Below are 25116 nucleotides of genomic sequence, written 5' to 3'. Positions count from 1 at the left end.
AATTTCTAAAGTAAAAAAAAAAAATTATTTAAAAATAAATTCGTTGTTTCTAAAAACAAGAGATAAATATTAAAAAAAACGACTGCCAACAAAATATAGGCTTAAAAAGCGTGCGGGTGACAATTTTGTATATAATATAATTTTTTTTCAAATTTTTTAAATTTATTTAAACATATATATAGCCTGTGACACTCCCGGTAAGGTAAAAATTCCAACGGGGGGTTATATACCTAAATCGGTTCAGCCGTTGAGCTGCTACGGTTAAACAAACATATATACATACACCCTGAATACATTACATTACTTTTTTAGCAGTCGTGTAAATAAAAGGGGTAAAAAAATTTTATGGATTACACGATTTTTTCAAGTTTTTTGGCTGTGAATCATGAAAAATATCTAAAAAATGATACCAATCAGTTTAGCTTTTTCTGAGAGTGATGATGTTGATTTTATAGCCAGTCCAGTAGTAAACAGAGTAAAGATGATGATTGAAGCTAATTTTGTAGTTACTAAATATAAAATGTATTTTAATGGATTTGTTATACTGATATTATCAATCATTTCATATTCAATTAAAAAGGAATTGTAAATTTTCTTAATTTTTGCAGTTAGAAGGCATAGAATGATTACTATTTTCTAAGAAAGGGTACGGCATTTTTGGGAATAACTTTTAACACCTCTGGAGTTCTACAAACGATGTGATTAGGCGCATTTAGTTATATTTAACAAAACAAATTCAGTATATATTATAGAAATAATAAAGCATTACATTTTTTTATTGTTATTGAATAATAAAGATTACCACTCATAAAAAAAATTAATTCTATGAATAAATAATTTCGAATCTTTTTAAAACAAGAGATTAAGTTAATTAGTACATTTTCTCTTATTTAATACAATCAGATATTGATAAATAATTAATTTCAGATATAAGAAATATCTTAAAATGACATATTCATTGTTAAGAATTACTGGTATAATTTGTTTAATTTATAAGTGGGTGTAAGGAATGAGGTGTGGTTTCCAGTTAACTTAATTATTGAGCTAAATATACTTTGCAAATAAAATTTTCAAGCCCATCACAATTTGTTATTTAACTCCATAAGTGTCAAATTAATTTGGTTCATAAAATGTAAGATTATTTAATTTTAAAAGGTTTTTATCTAAGATACAAATATAATTTTTAATACAGTAATTTAAAATACAGTAAAAAATCCATAAATTATTATTTAATATAGAAACTAAAAACTATAGACTTTTACACTCAGGTCGACCACTCTAGAGATGTGAGGTTAATTAAACCTCAACCACCAATGTACACCGGTATCCAATGATTAACATTCAAATCCGTATAAAATCAACCGATTTTTACTAGGATATAATATAAATTAACAAAAAATTCACTAAAATAAATTTTATAATGTTTCAATGTGGAATGATCTATTTTAATAATAAGAAACCAAATTTATTTATTTTTGTAAATACATAAAATAATAAAAAGTTACAGGAAATAATATTTCTATAGAAAAAATAATTATTAGTGTAATATAAGTAATATTAGTGTAAAATTAAAAAAATTATGCTAAACAGAATTCAATAAAATTAATAATTAATTGATGTATTTATATTTTAAAGGAACTAAAAATAAAATGAGAGAGGTTTAAAGTTTAAAGTCAAGGGACAAATTATGCCTAATAATCTTTTTTATTAATAATTAAAGTAATTAATAATTCAGAGTAGTAATTAGTAAAGAGGTAATGAAATGAGGTAGAAAGGATAACAATTAAGAGTTAGATATTAAGGAAGAAAACTACAATATAATACAAATTATATAATGTGATTTTTTGATAATAAAACTATAAAAAATTAATTAATATAAATATCAAAAGTAAACTGAAACAAATGGAAAAAGAATATGTAGGAAAAAAATTAATTAATGCTAATCATAGTTTCATAAGTAAGTTTAAGAACAACATGAAAAAGAAAATAGGTTTTGAATGAAGAATATAACAAAACTTTTGAGATGAAACAGGAGGATTAAAAAAATTAGATAAGTTTAAAGATAAAATGAAGAGGTTTTTGAAATTGAGTTGAGAGAAAGAGTTTTCAGATAAAATTTTATAAAAAAAATAATTCTTATAGGTTAATTATATTAATACATCCAACTTTTAAATATGAATTTAGAAGAAATGTTACAGATTAAAAACATTAAATAAAACAATTATAATCTAAAAAGCAGATGATTGAAATTTAGTTATGTTGATGGTAAGAGATCAGCAAAGAATATATAAATATTTAGTTTTTTTTATAGAACTAATCAACCTAGGTCGATATGACTGATATCAATACAAAATTAATGTAGCCTAAATTAAGTTAAATTTATTTGTAAAATAGACAGAATCAATGAATCATAAATAATAATAAAAATTTAATGTATATTTAAAATAAAATTAAAAAAAAATAATAATAAGGAACAACAAAAAATTAACTACAAAATTCTGACATGGGTTAATTAAACTGGTCAAAAAAACTAATAATACTTAACTTTACACCTAAAGAACCATTTAGTTACAATAATAGTAAAATTTGGATAGATTTATAATATAAAATTGAAATTATTATAAGAATACAAATAGATTGACACCAGTATGAAATTCATAACCAAAATAACCTAACTTATAAACGAATCATTTTAACTCACCTCATATTAAATATATATATTAAATTTTTAAAAACCTTATTATATATTTAATTTTTAAAATACCAGGTATTTAAAAAAAACTTGAGGATACATTTGTACTAATATGAATGCAAAAGAACAAAAAACCGTTACAACTAGAACTAAAAAGAGAATTAGATTTCTTCCCAACAGACTTGCTAATAAGGGAAACAGACTAATAAGGGAAAGTTAATTTAATTACCTTCTTATGATTTAATATTTCCCGAAAAAATATCTATTTAAAAAAAAAGTTAGGTATATGCACAAATATATTAAAAAACTGAAAACAATGACAAATATTTATTTTAACATTAACTTTAAAATTATATTCATACATAATTAATTTAATACTCTTATACAGTAAAGTTTTTACAGACAATTAAAAAAAAGGGATTTTTATTTTTTCCCTAACATATCATAAGAAAGAAAAAACAGAGGGAAGTAATGTAATATGGCGTGATGCAACAGTTAATTCCGTTGTGGATTGTATTGTGTTGTGTTTTTTTTTATTATTTGAATAAAATCATGCAATATTTTTTAATGTACAAGGTAAGTAATGATTTAAAAATATAATCGTATTTATAATAAGAGTATTTATTTTAAAATACTGTTAAAGGTTTCATTAAAAACTGTCAGTTAAAACAATTGAAAATTACAATGTTTAATTATTTCAAATGTATATCAGCGATCGGTTTTAATAAATGGCGTTTGTTATGTCTTGTTAACAACTACAGTTAGTCAGATTAATAAATAAGATTAATGTTAAAAAATATTTTGGCTTAATGTAAATGTATATTTACAAATACAAATGGGTAAACAATAATAACTAAAACCATTAGCTTCTTATAGGATAGCAATTGTTAATAACTATTGAAACATTAACACTATCTATCGGAAAAAAACTGTAACCTGATACTACGATACAAGATGGAAAAACAAACGTAAAGTTTTTTATTATTTTTTTAAATTTATTTATATAATAGGTAATATTTAATGAAACATTTAATATATTTTATGTTAATAATTAATTTATTTATTTATTTAGAATTAAATATACTTTATTATATACAATATTAAAAAATGGATAAAAAGGTTTACCGATTTAAATAAAAGATATACGATCTAAGTTCTAGGTTAGTTGAATAAAAATGATTTACTTGCATATTCGTGTAATGTAATTTAGTATCTTATGAAGTTCGAAAATAAATTATAACGATTAAAAACAAACTTTGGCCTTGAACAATATAAAAAGCACGTCTTTGAAGTGTTTCTTTGAAATGTATAACTGTAAGATAGATTATAACGTTGTAATATGGTCTACCAGGAAAGAAAACTGTTTGAACTTATCTCTTTTACGTTACGTTTTTTTTTCTTTTGTAATGGCAGTATAAAACATCATCGTCTATCTTGTATAAAAATTATATTTAATTTCACCTTAGCTATGCTAATTTCGTTATAATTTTTTTTCGTAAATAATTATATTTATTAAGCTTTTATAGCATACAAGCATACAGAGTGTTTTAAATTAAAAACAAAAATTATCGGAAAAATTAGAATTATTTTTATTTTCCTACTTCAAGGAGGAAAGGAATGATAATCACTAAAAAAAAAAAAAATGGAGTTAAAAATAGGTTTTTTCTCATTTCTCGGCGTTACATGATCCAAACCCCCCCCCCCCTCCAACAAATTGTGGTTAATATTCGTACGTACGTTGGAGTTTTTGAAGTTTAATAAGTTGTAACTAGATAAACCGATTTTGACGAAATTTTGTACTGAGCCTTGTATATATATGGGATTTTTTTTTTGGTAAAATGTTGGGATCTATATCTCTATTCATAGCGATGTGTTATTCATATTTAAAAAAAAATTACTCCAAAATTCTCCTCTTCCCCAGAAATCGAGAAAAACTATGTTTTTATTTACTACATATTTTTTAACCAATTTTGTTTTGTCTTCTACGCACACAACAAAAAATGTGATGTAGACACCATGTACGCCTATTAAATTCCTCGTACGCCTATTAAATTATATATACACATTTTTTAAAATGAAAAGGACATAACATTTTATTTTATTAATAAGTTATGATACGTTTTCATAATTTTTTTTTATTGTTATTATTGAGTTATTATTAATTGTAATTTTTTTTTACAATCAGAGGTTAATAATTATTAATAAATCAATATATTTAATTTAAAAAAGAAAAAAAGAAAAAGAAAAAAGGAGATGAAGTCTGATTCGAACCGATGTGTGCCTTCTCCTTGTAAGATGCAAATATTTCTTTAATCCAAATTTTATTCGGTTATAACTCTGGAACTAATGAAAATAAGTACCATTTATGATATATTGTTGAAAAGCTCTCAATGAGGGCTTATTACTGTAGTTAAGAAAAAGTCCCAAATTCAAATTGTTTTTGATTTTGGGCTTTTTAGACACTTTTAGTCTTGTAGATTGCAATCAGAATAGGAGAGGTGCACAAATAGATGTTACAATAGCCCTAAATCCATAATTTCAATATAATACGGCTAATCGTTTTTGAGTTATGCAAGATACATATGTGCGAGTACATACACGTACGTACGTACAGATGTAACGCCGAAACTTTTAAAAATGGGTTTAGGGTTGGTCAAAATGGAGATTTCCGTTGAAATCTGGAAACCGAAATTTTTCACGATCACAATACTTCCTTTACTTCGTACAATGAAGTAAAATTGACTAGTTTCTAAGTATTTTATAAGAAAATATTATTCTAAGATTTCTGACGTCTCTGACGAAATACCTTATACCCAGGAGGTCCTGGGTTTGAATACCGGTGAGGTTTAGATTTTATTGATTATTTCTGGGTTTAGGCTTATTTTTTTTAGAGAATAAATAATTATGATATAATGTTATAGTTTTCAAACCTTTAGTGTTTGAAATTTTCAGAAATTTCAATTTATTATTAAAACAAATGTAGATTAAAAATTTTTATTTTTTATTATTATTACTCTTTTAAATTAGGCTTAACTTATTGGTAATAGTTTTCAATCTTTATTTTAAAAATAAGAAATATTGTTTTTGTTTTAATAGGCCAAAATAATATAATTTGTGAGTTTCAAACACATGATTCAATTTTTATTAAAGTGTAAACTTTTAGTCATTTAATAACTCAAAAAATTTTATTATATAAGAAATAATTAAATCATAGAATAATAGTAATTTTCAACTATAAAAATGGGGAAAGAGTTAGATTTAAAGTTCTACGAAAAATTCAATAACACAACTACTATCTTTGTTAAAACTCGCAACTTTAACAAGTTTTTGTTTTTATTTCCCTTTACGTTAGGATTAATTTAATTTAAAACTCTTGACTAACCTGTACCTGTATTAAGCTACATATTAATTTATTACATCTTAGATCGGCTAAGTAGTTTATTTCTAAAAAAATAAAAATTACTAATTATTTTAGTTATTTGTCGTCACTAAAGTTCGTGGAGAACTCTGGGCTCTCGCACTAGATTCCTTCAAACATCTTAATCCTCAGAAACCCTTCTCCATCTCCTCACTTCCCTGATCTAACCATCTCTTTCTCGGTCTTCCTCTACTTCTTCCAACTAGTTTTCCAGGATTATTTTTCTAACTGTTCTATCTTCCGTCATTCTTTGGACATGTTCAACCCATCAAATTCTTCCTTGTTACATCCCTATGACAAGAACATTTTCTCTAAATATCAGCTTCAACTCCCCGATAGTTCTCATCCTTCATTCATTTCCTTTTTTAACTGGGTTGTATGTTTTCCTAAAAATGTTTCTTTCCTATATCCGCATTAATGTCATCACTCACTGTAATTGTTAATTAGTTGCACTGAGGTATTTGAATTTACTATTATTTGTTATCACATGTAATATTTTCGTGAAATAGGTAAACCTATTTCTTTTTCTATTGTAATATATTTAAATTGTATAATGTTTCGTATAAAAAGTTTGCAAATAATTGTTTAATTGCAATTCGGAAACGTAAATCTTTTTTTATTTTTTCAAAAGCTACTATAATTTCTTCCTAAAACTTTTGCTAATCTAACTAAAATTTAAATCTACATTTTTTGACTTTTAAATGCTTTCAAGCACTGCTTTTAATTTTTTTTTTTCACCAATCCAAAATTTACACCATTGGAAATTGAAACGATTCTTTATAACATGCCCACCTTTTAAAAATACATTTTAACAAAATATTATACTTTTGAACTCGCATTAATCTTTTTTATACTTCAACCTTCTCTTGATTCTGTTCAGCAGGTGATCGATATTTCTTATCTTCTCAACTCGTTTTTTTACAATATTTTCACTGCAAGACAGAGTAATATCTCGCTTTTTTTCTCTTTAGCCTCCAAAATCACCGTAAGGTATTACTTCAGAGGACGAATGAGTATGATATGTATGAATGTGAATGAAGTGTAGTCTTGTACAGTCTCAGGTCGACTACTCCTGAGAGGTGTAGTTAATTGAAACTCAACCACCAGAGAAAACCGGTATTCCACGATCTAGTTTTCAAATCCGTATAAATGTAACTGCCTATACTAGGATTTGAACCTTAGAAGTATCGACTTCGAAACCACCTAATTTGCGATGACGAGTTAACCATTAGATCAGCCCGGTGGGCAGAGCAATATCTATAAAAATTTATGATAACATTTGTTACTTTATTTTCATAAAGTATTTTATTACGTGTTATATATTATATCCAAATCAGCTGTTATTGCTTGCCCTAATAAATCATACAGGCTCTTCGTCTCTTACAAACTTATAGACGTAATACGGCTTTCGCCTTGCAATACCCATCGTCAAAATACTTGTATACCTTCTTTCATATGAAGTGCGCGCTACTTTCTTATGTCATCTTGTACATTCAATCAGAGAAAGAATCGTGCGATCTTTAATTATTCATAATCGATTTTTCAGTAGTACAAATAAGATCCAACAAATTCTGTTAGCCATCATTAAAGACTGCATCATTGTTGTACATTATATCACTGTTTTATTTATCCTCATTTAGACGAGGTTAGCGAGCGAAGCGAGCATAAAGTATGTTTGGTTTGGTTATATTGATATACGTACGATTCATATATCATTAAAAAAAAAAAAAATTGAAAACTTTTGGGAGGGAAATTCCGAAAAAGTACCATAATTATTTATGTAATCGTACTTGAAAGCATATCCTAATTTTATGATTAACCAATGCATTTTTCCCTATTCTATTTTAATTAATAAAATATTTTAAATATTTATGAGGAAGAAATCCATTAAAAATGAATATCTATATATTTTTACAGTAGTAAATATTTTTGCTAAAAAAACTTACCTTAGTCACTAAAAGAAGCATTTCTTATCCATTTTAGAGAAGTTAAAAAAAATCTGGGAAGTTGTTATAGTTTATTTATTCTTATTTAGTGGAAAAATAATAGTACATGAAAATAAATCAAAAAAAGTTTTAAAAAATTGTTTTTTTTTTTAATACGTATCGGCTGCCCCACCCCTAATACTGTCTCAAAGTATTTTTTTTGGGATCACTTGGACTACTATTATACCTAGAATGAAATTTAAAAAAAATAGTTTAAAAATATTAAATAAATAAAAAATAGCTTTTTCGATTTTTGGGAAAGGGAGAATTTCAGGGGAAATCTTTTTAAGAAATGGTGAGATAAGTACGCATGCATTTACTGAGCGTTATATAAAGTGAGGCTATCCATGCAAAATGTTGGTAAAATTGACCCCCAAGAAACTATTTACCCCATCTCCTGGAAATATTCACTCCAAAATTTCACCAACAAATTGCTCCATATGCACAAGTTAAAAAAAAATTATCAAAATCATTTATAAGCTTTTGATTATAACTATCCATAAGAATTTCATCATAAGTTATTAAGCGTTAAACATCCCAACATTTGGGAAAAAAATATATATTACTCTATTTTTTTTTTTTTTTTTTGGGTGGGGTTCCTGGGTCATGAAACTTCAAGAGACGCAAAAACACCCATACCCCATTTTTTAACTGATTATTAACTATACTTTTCTTCTTGTAGCACAGCTCTACAGCTATTATGTGAATAATATAAAAACATTTTAATTAATTTTACTCAAAAAAAAGAGCAAAAAATACAGGACCTAAATATTTTTCACTAAAACAAATCAGGAGAATGTAAATTGAATTGAAAACATATTTATTTAATAATGTATTATAAGCTTATAAGTTGAGAAAGGAACCCATATTCTATAATTCTTGGATGAATACGCTTCTTAAGAGCTAACTAGGTATTATAAAACAGTTTGGTGATAACATTGGATAGGTTAAACCAACCTTGACCCACCCACCGGGTTGGTCTAGTGGTGAACGGAACGCGTCTTCCCAAATCAGCTGATTTGGAAGTCGAGAGTTCCAGCGTTCAAGTCCTAGTAAAGCCAGTTATTTTTACACGGACTTTAATACTAGATCGTGGATACCAGTGTTCTTTGGTGGTTGCGTTTCAATTAACCACACAACTCAGAAATGGTCGAACTGAGAATGTACAAGACTGACTACACTTCATTTACACTCATACATATCATCCTCATTCATCCTCTGAAGTATTATCTGAACGGTAGTTACCGGAGGCTAAACAGGAAAAAGAAAGAAAGGTTAAACCAACCTTAAATCTTATAACAAAGTCTATAATCTTAGATTCTATTATACATAATTATTATTAAAAAATAGTAAACATCTATATTTACAGATCAAGCGTAATACGTTAATTACGTAAATCTTTTTCATCAATTGAGTTCTGTTTATTTTAATAACTAATATTTACAGTCACTTTTTACCAACCGATTTATTTGTTTATTTTTCAGTTCAGTAATGAAGGTTAAAATATAATTGAAATGATAAAATGCATTCTTTGTTTGTCCATCTATTGGTGTAATAGTATATATAAACAAATAGTAATGGATATTTGCTATCATTTGTTTATCTAAATTTATTTGTTTTCTCCTTTTTTTCAAATCTCATGGTAGAATAATATTATTAACAGAGACTATCCATTTAAAAATTATTTTATTTTCCTTCATTATTTTAAGGGGGAAAGTGATTTACCTTAATTTTATTTTCTATTATTATTATTATCTTTATTAATTACGATAAAGAACTCTCATGTTCACTTATACAAAAAAATTATGTATTTCGATTGTTAATAGGTTGACTGTTACACTTAAAACAGCAGTACTTTATTATAATGCTACAGAAAGTTTTTCCCCAATTATTTCCTCTTCATTATATATAAAATTTAATTTTATCTTAAATTCCGAGTAATTATAATACAAAAAAAGTGAGACTTGTTTTGTTTCACTTTGTGTCTCAGCATTTCAATGAGTGAACATCGATGTCTAAACAAATTCAGGGAATTAGACATAAATGGGGGGTTTTATAATTATATTGTTTTGTTTAGTAGGAAAAAATCATGAAAAAAAAAATCTCAGTCATGTTTAATAATGAAATCTAAGAATATAGGTTTCTGTAGTTCACAACAAACATTAAAGAAGATTTACATTAATTTTTTTTTTATCACTCATCTTTTTATTTTTCCTTCACTTTGTAATAAAATAATTCAAAATAAACTTTGATACGGAAAAAATAAAATATTTCTAATAAAATTAGCAATTTAAAAAAAAAAAATTATCTATTGTTATAATTATTTCGATCTAATAATGATTTTAAAAAAACAGCGCAGAGAAATGAGCATAGCACATCCTCAACATTGGGTCTTAACTTTTTTTGGTGAAATAATTAACAAAATTATTCTACAAATTAAATTTATTTTTTTAAAAATCAGACTTTATTTGATATCAGTAATGTAAAAAAAAATATATATATTTTTTTAAAAATACCTTACTAACTTTTGAATGATCGGGGCTGTCCGCCCAGCCCTGCTATAAACTAAAACCCTCAGTATCCCAGTCGTCTTGCATCATATTCTTTTATTCTGAGGACTGCTCCTGCAAATATTGCATAATTATGCCAGTTCCCGGACATAGCCAAGAGCCACTCCGAGAGCTGCTCCGTTCAGGTATGTATCAGTCCTGCATTTATACGATGTTCCTCCCATCGCCTGCACACGAAAATAGTGTGTTCGGCATCGTCGACCGCATCGCAATAACAGCAGATGGGTGACTCTCTCCTGCCAAACCTATGCAGGTATTGTTCAAACGCGTTATGTTGCGTTGTAATCTAATTCGCCATGAGAGCGATATAGCCAAGCATCCGGGTCCGGGATAATTCTTCTGGTCCATGCGGCCATTGATGAACCCGCCTGTGCCACCTTCCGTTGTTCCCGTATTATAGAATTGGCCTCATCTTTGGTTACATCGGACGCCCTTAGTTTTTGTCCTTTGATCTGCAATTCTAACAGGGGCACCGAAGAAAGCACGCTCAGTGCATCATAAGATAAAGTTTCGTACCCCGGAACTACGCCCAGTAGCGACTTCTTATGAGCGCTAGTTAATTTGCCTCTATTGCGCTTGACATTAACCGCATCGGCCCAAACCGGGGTTGCGTACAACAGAGACGACATTATCACCGAGGTGATAAGTCGCCTATTCGACGCACGTGGAATTTTCCTTGTCCCGAAAAGAGACCTCGCAAAGCACGCATTGTTGTTTCCGCTCTGTCGCAGATCATGGCCACATGACTGGAGTATTTGAGGTGTTTATCCAGTAACACCGCTAGATATGTAGTTCTTTCCACCTCGACAATTACCTCTCCTCTCAGGCGTACAACAGAGACGACATTATCACCGAGGTGATAAGTCGCCTATTCGACGCACGTGGAATTTTCCTTGTCCCGAAAAGAGACCTCGCAAAGCACGCATTGTTGTTTCCGCTCTGTCGCAGATCTTGGCCACATGACTGGAGTATTTGAGGTGTTTATCCAGTAACACCCCTAGATATGTAGTTCTTTTCACCTCGACAATTACCTCTCCTCTCAGGCGCAGATTTAATCTTTTGAGTATCCTCCTACCAGTGAAGAGGATACTCTTGCATTTGGAAGGAGAGACTTCCAAACTGTTGCCATTCATTCACTAATTCTAAAGTAACACTCCCCTTGTTCTCCACTTCATCTAAGGTGCTGGCCTCCACTAGCAGCGAGATGTCGTCCGCGTATCCTACTACATTCACTCCCGGAGGGAATTGCAGTCGGAAAATTTAATCATAGAAAATGTTCCAAAGTAGGGGTCCAAGTACAGACCCCTGCGGGACTCTACCGAAGATCTGGTGACTTACCACACCATCCACCGTATTAATTTGGAAATCATTAATATACACTGAGACATCGAAACGGTTTCATACCCCATTTAAATAACTTAAGAACCGAAATTGGGTCTCATAGCAGTAAACCTGTTAAACAAGCATCAGTTTATTTAAAGGAGTTAATTAAAATTAGATATACAGATTGTCCCATATAAATCGCAACCCATCTGTTTAAGTAGGTATATTTAAGTAAAAACTCTGATCTAGACACCACATCAGAATCATAATCAGAGGTTTATTAGTGAAATAACATTTTAGATACTTTTCATTTTAACTCAACAATTTTTACAGAGGTTAATAATAATTAATAAATCAATATATTTAAATTAAAAAAAAAGTTAAAAAAGAAATACGTATATCAAGTCGGATTCGAACCGATGTGCGCATGGTTACAGATCCTACACCTTGTTACTTAGGCCATATAATCACTTAGGGTGAAATAAAATTAATTTGTAAACTAAAATAAAATGCTGATACGGACAACACAAAATAATGTGATCCGACTTGGTGTCCACCACAATACAATTGTGTAACTGTCAACTTAATTAAAGAATTAGAGGATCGTATCTCACTTTCAAATGAAATAAGTTTAAATGAAATGCAGCAAAAAATGTATATATTATTTTAATAGGCGTACAAGGAAGTCGTGTTCATATCAGATTTTTTTATTTTGTATTGAATTATTATTTATTGTAAAAGCTTTTTTACAATCAGTGGTTAATAATTATTAATAAATAAATATATTTAAAGAAAAAAAAGTTAAAAAAAAATGTATATGAAGTCGGATTCGAACCGATGTGCCTTCTCCCTGGTAAGATCCAAATATTTCATTAATTGAAATTTAATGTGGCCATAACTCTGGAACCAATGAAAATAATTACCACTTATGATATATCGTTGAAAACATCTCAATGCGGGTGTATTACTGCAGTTAAGAAAAAGTTCAAAATCGAAATTTTTTGAATTTTAAGCTTTTTTGGCCACTTTTGTTCCAGTCGATTACAATCAAAAGGGGGGCTGATGCACAACTAGATATTACAAAATTCTTAAATCCAAAACTTCAAAATTCTATGGTTAATCGTTTTTGAGTTATACGAGATATATACGTACATAAAGACGTCACGCCGAAACTAGTCAAAAATACATTCAGGGATGGTCAAAAGGGATATTTCCGATAAAATCTGAAAGCCGACATTTTTCGCGATCACAGTACTTATTTTACTTCGTACAAGGAAGTAATATAGGTATTTGTAAGTTATTAAATTCAATATTTTATTTTCAAAGTTTCCAGTACCTTTAATTCTAGAGTAAATGTTGAAAATGGCTGCATTTTTCATTAATACATGCTTCCATCCTATTCACTGTGTTTCTGGCAACTGTTTTCAGAGTTTGTGGGTTGGTATTTAAAACAGCTTTTCCGATGTTGACCTTCAGTTGTTCAAATGTTTGGTTGTTTGTTGCCGTAGAATTTTTCTTTGAGGTAACACCAAAGGAAAAATCTGGCGTAGTCAAATCTGGAGGTGTTCGTGGCCATAAGCAACGACTAATAACGCCATCACCAAAGAATTCGTTTACAAAATCAGCAGTTGAATGTGTGTAGTATGATGTTGGAACCCGGAGTATTTTCTCTTCCAAGCACAATAAATTGCAATAAAATATTCTGATATCGTTCAACAGTAATGGTGTACTCAAAGAAAAGAGGACCGATAATTTTTTTCGTGATATCGCATACCATACGCCCATATTTTGCGGGTGCAATTATTTTTAATGATACGCGTGGGGATTTTTTGCATTACAAATCCAGCTGTTATGGCTGTTTACGTAGCGGTCCAGTGAAACCACCTCTCGTTGGTGAAAAAATTTGAGTCCATAACATGAATACCCTCACGTACGAATCGACAAAACCGATGACAATATTCTAGCGGTTTTTTCTTTTTTTGCCTAGTTCAAGAAGCTGATGAACTGTTTTATGGCCGTAAGTTTAATTTTTTTGTCGCCCGATGAACGGTTGATTTTGCTAAATTAATTTCAGCTGACAAGCGTCTAATTGATTTTTTTGGCGAGGCAGTTAATCGGTCTTTGATTTCAACGACTGTGGTTGCATTCACTACTGTCATCGATCTTTTGTATTCCTTGTTATTAACAGAATCTGTTACTTTAAATGTAGCTGCTAATTTCAAAACTGATGTCTTAGGTGTTGGTTTATCACGTTACTTACGGCTAAAAGATTCTTGCACTGCAACCACTGATCGCGTGCTAAAGTAAGACTGAAGAATAAAAACACGTTCGTCTTATGAAAACACCATCTTCAGGTTAACAAAACCCTGACGTTATGATCGCTTTGTTATAGCTATCAAAGGGAGTCTACTGCTGTGATGGTCGGCGCGATGTTCACTTGTTGGACGAGTCCATTCCAGTAAAACATAAGGGAGTTAGGCAGTCAATTCAAATATTATTGAAGGCTGATTGGTGGGTTGCGTTTAAATTGGATATTCTGTAGATACAGAGCAAACTAAATGGAAATAAATTAGTGAATAGAAAAATCTAATACATAATAATGCTTTCCATTTTTTTCTTCTTTAGATTTATTGATGAAAATGAAATTTAGTGGTATTGGCTATTTTTTTAGCTTATTTTATCTTTGAACAGTATACAGCTTTGAATAAAAAAATTCAAAAAATTATGTTTTTTTATTTGTTTTTAGTTATTTTCTTTTATGTTACAAATATCGGTAAAATTTGTAGTTTCTATTTATTATTTTATTTGTTCTTATTGGTTTTACATTCATTTTTTAATATTTTTTTGTGTTGTTTTAATATTCTATTTTTTTGTTATTATTTCAATAATAATTAATTTCAGCGAGTTATTTTATATTTATTTTTTAAATAATCAATATTATTATTTACGTACTTGTGATACTTTCCTGCAATGGTTAGACTTTTACTTGATTATGGGTTACGTCAAAAAGACAAAGTAAAAATTATAAAATAATTTAGCAAGAAATATTAATACAGAGTTAGCGAAAAGTTACGCGACCAATATAAAAAAAAAACCATTCATGGAAACCAATATATAAAAAACTTTATTAGATTTTAATAAATAAATAATTTCATATCTTACACCAATTTTGTTGTAAATGTTCGAAATATTTTCCGTTTGCAGTTAAACAGGATGAACACATTTCTTCATGAAAATAGTTGTTTTTTTTAATGGTTGCCGCGCTGATAAGGGTTATTTCAAGTTCAGTTCGTTTGAATCGACTGATTGTCCAAGGATTATTTCTGAACACTTTTTATTTTAAATAACCTTAAAAAAAAAATCCGTGGTAGATAAATTGAGTATCCTAGGTAGCCCTAGAATACAGGAAACGAATCTCTCCCTGAAGAACTCGCGTAGCAGCAATATTTTTATTCTCTGCGTGGGCTATAGCATCGTGTCTTGCTGCAACCAGCAATGGCGTTCATCTTCTAAAAGGAGTATGAAGTCAGATTTAATTTGCAAGTAGCTTTGTTACTCCTAGCTACTATGGTAACAGGTAGGTTTATATATTACTGTTTCCGTGAAAATTATTGGACCCATTAATATAATCGTATATCTTCTGAGAAATCCTGAAGAGAACTCTGATCTTTTTTTGAATGTAAAGTAGTCTCATGGAAAACGGGAAGGTTCTGTACACTCCTATATACTTTGTTCTGGCTGTTTACACAGCCGCGTAGATGAAACCATGCCTCGTGACTATAAAAAATGTTATCCAATACCTGAATGTTGCCGCGATCAAAATGCATGAATCATTAGTAATAATTGGATTTTTTCTCGCGATCGGGTTCTCGCAATTACGTTGTGAATTCGGTACGGGTGTAATTTTAATATCTTTATGGCTTCCGTATGACATTTCAAAATGGTGAGAAAAAGCCTTCTTATTGACATTCGAGGTAATTGTTCGAAGGATGCTCGGACATGTTCTAAAGATTCATAATTTAAAACTGTTAGCCGGCAGGACCGTTTTCGTTTACCTATATTACTTGTTTCTCTAAAATTAGCGAATATGAATGCAATTGACGATTTTTCGGGTAGGTTATATCGCGGAAAAACAATTAAAGAATTCCTGTCACCTTAAAAAGGACTGGGTTTGAAAGAATAAATGCACCTTGAGATTGCATAATAGTATTTATTGCGCACGTAAAACTGATAAATAAAATAGGAAAAGATTACTTGATGGTGGGTCAAAGTATTTGCTAATCTGAAGGTAATACGAAATAAAAAATTTACTACGGGTCGTTTTACTTCATTCTATAATTGCCGCAATTTTTCCGTTTATGCAACTTTGAATATTTATAACTCAAAAATGACATTTATCGAGTAACGGTTTTCACCATCGTTTCTCTCATAAAATTTACTATAAAACTACCTTTTCTTTCTTGTTTAACCTCCGGGATTACCATTAGGTATTGCTTCAGAGGATGAGCCGAATGTTTTTGAGCGTGTGTAAAAATGCCATGCCTGACCGGGATTCGAAACCAGGACCTCCGGATTAAAGGCCGAGACGCTACCACTCGTGCCACGGAGACCGGCATAATAAAATCACCTATCGCATGTCCACTTTCCTATTTAAGAAAAAAGTTTTGTTCATTATGGCGGATACAAGATGGGGGGAAATAATTTGAAACAAGTCATAGAATAGTAATTTTGTAACTATGTAGAACCGCAATTGTTTCTATCTCCTAGTATTGCTCAGTTTTGAAATATGAAGCCGTTTCCACTTTTTAATATCGCTTTTTTATTTAACTTTTAAATCTTCATTTTATAAAAATAATTAGGTGCCACTTCTAGTAGACTACAATTCCTTTTCTCTTTTTAATAAAATATTCAGTTTTGATTCAATTTATAGTTATTTCTTTTTAAAGAAATAAAATCGTCTGATTCAATAACACTAATTTGATTTTACATATTGAAAATTAACATTGTGTTTATTTCAATAAATAATACTGCAAAAATCTCATGCACAAGCTTCAAGCTTATGTGGCGATATCATAAAACAAAAAAAAAGTGGTACGAGTATATAATTTAATAACTGTAATACTGACATTTTATTGTCGAATTTTAATAAATATATTTTTTTTTTATTAAAATATATACATATAAAATTATCATCATTATAAAGTTGTTAAATCCCCTTTTATTAAAATATATACATATAAAATTATCATCATTATAAAGTTGTTAAATCCCCTACATCAATAAGAATTGGAATGTTATTTATTTTTTTATTTTAATATTTAATTTTAACAAATAAATTTTTATTTGGTTATTTAATCAAAAAATTGTTTTGTTTACTGGTAATTAATTTAAAAAGATTTAGATTCTAATTTTTCAATTACAGTTATATTACTGATATGTGTGTATAAAAACCATGTATTTTACTTTAGCATTTCCATGTAATTATTTATATTAGGTTACATTTATTTATTTATTTAAAAAATAAAACGAGATACAAAAGAAAAAAAATTAAATAATGATTTTTCAGAAAATACTAAATTCATTTATTATTTTCTGTTTTAATTTTATTTATTTATTTTAACTATTTAATTTTTATGGAAAACGTATAAAAATCAATGATTCAACAGATTGACCATAAAATAATAAATACATAAAATAATGTATTCTTTATAGGAGTGATTTTTCTTAACATTATCTACATAATATCTGCTTAATTTATTCGTATATTTGATAATATAATCCATAAGTTGCATTAAAAAAATACATTTTAATTAACTGGTTGAAAATGTTGAATAAATTTTCAATTTTTTAAGTCATTTTTTAATTAAATAAGCCTATTCATTAAATAATGGACGAGTACAATGTTTTTGGTATTAAAGGAGCTATAATGATTCGAAAAACACTTCACAACTTTAAAAGCATGTAAAACTTTATTGTGACTTACAGATGGGTTGAGGTCTAATTTCATAGAAACACACATCAAGTTATGATTCATTTAGTTCATTAGTACTGAATTTCGCCACCAGTGTTGTTAAAAATGGATACATTTACTGGTTCAGTATGTGCTCGCGGTGTGTTTTGGTTTCTCGACTTGCAGTTAAATCGTTCAACGTAATTTTCGTAGAGTGTACGGTAGGGGGCCTCTTAGTAGGCATACAATTTACTAATGTCACCAATCTTTCATTGGCACTGTTCTGTTAAACATATAAAATCATCAGGACGCCCACGCGTCCCTAAAACTATGAAACAACTAAGAGAAAGCTTTGCCCGTAATGCGAAGAAATAAACTCGACGTGCGTCACGTGAGTCTGTTATTCCATAAACGACTGTTTGGCGCGTATTTCACATACGATTGCACTTAAAGCCGTGCAAACTAATCGTGTTCAACATATAACAAATGACGAAAAAGTTGCTTGGCTGCAGTTTTGTGTAGAAATGATAGATAGAACTGCAGACATCGATACATTTTTAGACAATGTAATTTTTAGTGGAATCAACGTTTCACATCAGCAGCAAGGTGAACATACAAAACTGCTCAGTATCAGCAAGACGGGGTTTGATACTCGATTCCCAGGTCGGTGGATCGGCCGGGAAGATCCAATTGCATGGCCACCTCGCTCCCTAGATTTAATCCCGATAGATTTTTGTTATGAGGTTTCATTAAAGATCTGGTTTACATTTCGCCTCTGCGAGCTGATCTTGTTGAGATAAGACTTCGAATTAATTCCGCAGCAGCAGAAGTAACGCTTGACTTGCAAGCTATATGAAATCGACTATAGGTGGGATGTAAGTTGCATAATAATTGGAAGCCATATCGAACCAAAGTGGGTGTTGGGTGGCAAACTTGGTGTGTTTTCCTATAAAGTAAGACCTCAACCGAATTTGTAAGTTATCTAAATAAATTTTTATATGTTTTTAATGTGTGAAGTCCTTTTTGAATCAGCCGGTATATAAAAAAGTAAATAATAAAGGGAAGGATGAAAAAGAATCAACCAATTTTTCCTAATAAAATTTGCACTTTTTATGATAGAAAAAAAAACAAAAGAGTTCATAAATTAATAAAACGTATAATATTGTTTTTCTTCCAACATTCCTCCCGAAATACGTGCAAAATAGACTTAAGAAATCTCAAATTTAAATTAGGTCACGTAATCAGCGTTAGGTTTATACCACCTGTAGGGCAGAATAACATTAAAAAAAAATTATTGAGATTTATTAATTACAGTATTTTTTCTTTTTCATTTAATAGATATTTGTCAATAATCTTCTACATATCCAAAAGAAGAAAAAAGACAATTTTTGATGACCAAAAAATATGAAATTTGTGAGAGGTTATGTATGATTCAATTAAGTACAGAAAAACCTCAAAAGTCCAGCGAAAACCCCAAGAAGTGAGGGTAGGATACCGAACTGGAGAGTGAAGGGAGGACAAACAGCACTCTGCAGAGCTGGCATTAGTACTTGCTCCCAGGGATGGGCGACTGTGATGATGCAAGGGACTCTGAACACACTGAGCTCGAAGGCACCTCCTGGGGCTGATTAGTGATTAGTGCTTAAATGGGGTTCAGGCCTCGTGATGGGGGGGGGGGTTGGCTGGTGAAGTGGAGGTTTGTCGGTAGGCGCAGGCTACATACGCCGTAACATCTGTGGAACCTGTTAGCGAGCCCGACATTTGTCCATAAATGGTTAGGGGATTACTCCCCTAACCAGAGCAAAAAAGTACAGAAAAAACAAAATTCGTCATGAATTTATTTAAGAGAGTTTAAGCTTTTAGAAATAAATAAAAAACATTTAAATAAACAAGTTACATAATAAAAAATTGAAAGCTCAAAGGATTGTAACAGCAAGAGATATAGCATTATTTTACTGAATTTGTAATTATCTGCAGTCACGGACTCTCCTTTTTTTGATTAAATTTGGAATATAACTTCTTTAGGACCGAAAAGGTTACTTGTTACAGTTGAAATTATTCGTCGAAAACGGCTTTCATCGGAAGTTACATAATTCTCTCACGAAAAATTTCATAATGCAGCACCGTAAAATTGTAATACGCATTATTTTTCGGACTAAATAAATAGTTTGTTGTTAAGTTAAGATTGAGTTTAGAGTCACTTAACACTAAATTAAGTTAGGTTAAGCTTAAGGTGTGGGTTTTGGTAAATGAAAACAATATATAATTATTATTTACAAAGTAAATAACTTGGTTTAAATGAAATTTAATCGAGTTTAGTTAGGTTTAGGTCAAGGTTAAGCATAGGTTAGGTTAGGTTAAGTAATTAAAAAAAATTCACAGAAATTTACAGTCATTTATCTGATGAAGTCACAAATCAAGACTTACACTCAACTTAATTTTTTTTTTCTTTTAACCTCCAGGACCACCGTTAGGTAACGCTTCAGAGGATGAGGTGAATGATTTTAGCGTGTGAAAATTCCATGCCTGACCGGGATTCGAACTCGGAACCTCCGGATAAAAAGCTGAAACGCTACCAATCGCGTCACGGAGGCCGGCAACATAATCTTAAAAAATCTAAAATTATTTTTAAATAAATTTAACTGAAACCAAATTAATTAATGAGTAAATAATGTATATTCACGAGTATAGTGATAAATAATGAAACTGTAGGCGCGTGTACCGTGTAACTTACGAGTAATGTAACTCGGATGAAAGGCGTTTGAGATGAAAAATTTTTATTTGTAACGAATATCTTAGGTTCTAAATAAGGCATTTTACAACTTTTATCGAAATCAGAGGTGAGTCGTAACTTCATTCCAATGAATTTTCTATTAAAATATATATATGTAAAATTTTCTTCATCTTTAGTGGACTGACAATGCAAAATAAAAATATGTGTGTGTATATGTTCGATAAGGTCAATGCAAACTTACAAATAAACATTACAAATTTAAATTAGAAAACAGTGATATTTTTAAGTTTTTTTTCAAATGTAAATATTTAAAATATATTATTTTATAATTTATTTACTCCAGAAACATTAGGATAAAGTTTAACGGCAGTTTCTTGATGCTAAATAAATTTTGTTTGACCAAAAAAAAAAATATTTGAGCAGGATTTCAACCACGAACCCTCTGAAAGTAAAGTACGTAGGCTACAATTCTATCACGGAGATTTCAATAGAATACAAATAAAAGTAATATTAATTCTATGAAAAAATTGTATATCTTATAAAAATTAATCAGAAATGAGATTTATCCCTGTTTTTATTAAAATATGTAATTAAAAAAATTTGATGTGGACACCATATGACTTCCTTGTACGCCTATTAAATTACATATACACATTCTTTTTAAATGAAAAGTACATAAAATTTTATTTCATTAATGACTACTGATATTTGTTCATATTTTCCTTTTTTATTGTTATTATTAAATTATTATTTATCGTAAATTTTTTTTACAATCAGAGTTAATAATTATTAATAAATAAATAAATATAATTAAAAGAAAGAGAAATAAGTTAAAAAAAAGGAGATGATGTCGGATTCAAACCGATGTACTTTCCCCTTGTAAGAGCCAAATATTTCGTTAATTAAAGTTTTATTTGGCAATAACCCTGGAACCAATAAAAATAAGTACCGTTATGATATATCGTTGGAAATTTCTCAATGAGGGCTTATTGCTGCAGTTAAGAAAAATTCCAAAATCCAAATTGTATTTGATTTTGGGCTTTTTAGACACTTTTGGTCTTGTAGATTGCAATCAGAAGAGGAGAGGTGTACAACTAGATGTTACAATAGTCCTAAATACAAAATTTCAACATAATAATTATATTAATTGTTTAGCTAATTGTTTTTGAGTTATGCGAGATATATGCGTACGTACGTACAGACGTCACGCCGAAATTAGTTTAAAAAATTCAGGAATGGTCAAGTTGGATATTCTGTTGAAATCTGAAAACCGTAATTTTTCGTGATCATAATACTTCCTTTACTTCGTACAAGGAAGTAAAATTATTTCGTTAGTTTTATTTAATCGATAATAGTGATTAATGTCTTCAAAAATGGATACCTATACTATGTTTCTACAGCTTATGAATAAACAGTAGTAGTATTAATAATATTAATTTTATTATTATTGCCTTATTTGCTTCACGTATATATATACTCGGCGTTCAGGGCTCGCTTCGTTCGCCCGACCGTCTAGCCAAAACATCATCTGTGCTTCATTAACTTCATGCTTATGAGTATAATACTGATAAGTAAAAATTAAACCCCGTCAATTTATAAAAGATATCTGTGTATGGTAATGCATTCAGAGCAATAGTTAGTTCAGTACAGGACCCGAAACTTTGAGTCATTTCTAAGAATCTGAGTTTCACAACGGTCAGCCTCCGTCTTAAAAATATTAGAGTGGTTATCTGTACTTCGTACGGGTAAAAATGCATTTTGCCTGGTACTTAGCGATACCCGACAAACACCACTAGGAGGTGATCATACTTGGTTTTTCATTTTTAAAAAAAATTTTAATTACTTTTATTTTACGTTTTTTAGTCAAGTAACCGGAGGCAGTGCAGCCAGTCGCATCGAACATACAACATTGACTGTGTCGTTTGAACAGCATGAATGCTCCGCCGTACACTGTTACACCCCTTAAAAATTGAAATTCAAAAAACCCGAAAATAGTTTTTAGATATTTATCTGAAAAGTATTTGCAAGTTAATATCTCAGTTAGTACTTTTAGTTTATGTTTAGTGTAGTCAGAAAGAGGAAAGTTTGTAGTCATTGTTCAAATTTTTTTACCTTTCTTCACCCCTCAAGGTCGAATTTCGATAATCTAGAATTTAGTTTTTAGATATTTACATGAAAATTACATATACCAAAAATCAAGTTGATATCTTCATATCTTTCCAAGAAATTAAAAAAAAATTGTAAATTTCTTTGTTACTCCATTTTAACCCTTCAAACTCGGAATTTTAAAAATTCTTTTCTTAGTGTGCACTTACACCGTAAGAAGGACAAGTATAGAAATTTTCATAAATTTATCTTCAGTAGTTTTTGCTGGACGTTGATGAATCTGTCAGTCAATCAGTCAATCAGGACAATAAGCTTTAATATATTATATAATATATATATATATATATTATATAATTATATGTCATTAAATTAACAATAAATTATATTATTTTATATATACACATAAAAGCTGGTAAAGTATGCATGACTTTCCAGGCTATCTAGCCGGTCAAGGAGTAGTAATGAAAAATCGTAAAGATTTTTACAAATTTATAAAAAAAAAAAGAAAAAGAAATAGTAAAATAAAAAAAGGAAAACGAAGTTTAAAAAGATTAAATCGTAAAAATTCTACAAAATTTTTAAATAAAATACATATTCAAAAATTATTATATGTTCTTCCACAATTTTTCCGTATTTAAAAGACGTAATTATTCACCATAATTACTTTTATAAAAGTTCAGATCAAAAAAAGGAGACAAAAATATTTCCCATATGCTTTAAAATGTGGGAGCCCAAATATCAAGGGGTTTATTTTATTTATTATGATGGGTGCCAAAATAATATTTAAGCATCAAAATTCCCATTTTTCGAATAAAACGTATTCATTTTTATTCTGAGGGGAAAATTCAGTAAAGAAAATTATTTATAAAGATGTGACCTCTAACAAAAACTTTTATTTAAAAGTGAACTATTTAAAAATATTGAAAAAATATAACTTTATGAAAGTAATGAAAAAAATCGTTTCTCATTTCGGGTCCGGAATATAAAATAAGTGATAAAGCTATTTAAATGGCTCTTTTAATACCCCTTTAAATGAAGAAAAATAAAAATAAACTTTAATAATAAAAATTTAAAAGCATTACTGCCATAAAACAGAATATTTATTTTTAGGAGTAGTGTAGTAATACATTTTAAGAAAACTTTGTTTTAGTATAATTGTTTAAATTAAGTTTTCTCTAAAACCCTCTTCAATAAAGGATAAAATAAGGAAAAGAAAAATTTTAAAAATCTTTTCTGCATTTTAGGTCCGGGGTCTATAATTAAAAAAAAAATTGTTAAGATTTCTTGATAGCTCTATATATGAAGTATAAACTTTAAAAACTTTTTTGATTAATATTTAAACCGAAGCGAGATAGAACAGAAGAACAAAAAAACACATATATTTGAATTTTTTAAAGGCGGGGTTGATTTTTTGAAATTTTCATTTTGTTTTTTTATTTGTAAATGTATTGTAGGCAAAAAATTTGATTTTATAAAGTTTTTTTTTCTAAAATACCTCTGAAGAGAATCAAAACCTTTTTTTTCGCGATATCCACTCATTTTCAGACGAGTTTAGAAAAAAAATATGAACAAATATATGAACAATGCCCCCATATATAGAAAGTCAAATTTGAAGATAATTGATTTGGTCAAACCTAAGATATATGGCCAAAAGCACTACGACATACGTAGGTTTTTTTTTTGTCTGGATGAACCCAAACGTAAATAACCCTAAAACGTAAAGATTTGCATAAAAACTCGATGCCCTATTTTGAACACCATAATTTTCTCTTTAATATAGATAGCTATTCTAGCTAAATTCGCCGCGAAAGTAATATTTATTAATACGTATATTAATATTTTTAGTAATATTAATATTCTGAATTTTAATAATACAATATAATTATATACTTACAAATTTTAAGAAGTAAAGATATTACGTGCACGTATTACAAAAAAAAACTTATGTAAAAATACATTTATATAAAGAAAAATAAAATGTAACTCTTTGATCAATGATTAAAAACAATGTTTATATATATAATTGGTTGAACGATAGTGTTGTTTGAGACACTTATATGCAGTTAGACAACCGTAATGCAGATGACAAGTAAATAGTCAGCAGCTACGTTAAACAATTTCTTTGTTTTTATCATCCCCACTACTTGACACGCATAATCACCTTTATATATATTCACTGATTTGGGATAAGCATTCCTTTTTTTAAAGCCTGAATCCATTTTACTTTCTCTAATTTAGGTACAATCGTTAACGAAATTTTGTGAGAGTAAGGTTTTATGTAGAATGTTGATATATTTTTAACGTGTATTTCTGCTGCATGACATTGAGAGAGGGACTC

General features: G+C 29.1%; 1 protein-coding gene across 2 annotated transcripts in view; it reads right to left on the bottom strand.

The window, feature by feature from the left end:
* Window positions 1-24863, bottom strand: part of LOC142331106 (UDP-glucosyltransferase 2-like) — a 166527-nt gene extending 141664 nt beyond the window's left edge. For both annotated transcript variants that reach the window (XM_075376775.1, XM_075376774.1), the window contains exon 1: window positions 24673-24863. The gene's annotated coding sequence lies outside the window, so the exon portion shown is untranslated. The remainder of the gene's footprint in view (window positions 1-24672) is intronic.
* Between the last annotated feature and the right edge of the window lie 253 nt (window positions 24864-25116).

The sequence above is a fragment of the Lycorma delicatula genome, chromosome 10, assembly GCF_047948215.1.
Source record: "Lycorma delicatula isolate Av1 chromosome 10, ASM4794821v1, whole genome shotgun sequence".
NCBI lineage: Eukaryota > Metazoa > Arthropoda > Insecta > Hemiptera > Fulgoridae > Lycorma > Lycorma delicatula.
Note: the sequence above shows the minus strand (reverse complement) of the source record. Positions and strands in the feature narration are given on the sequence as shown.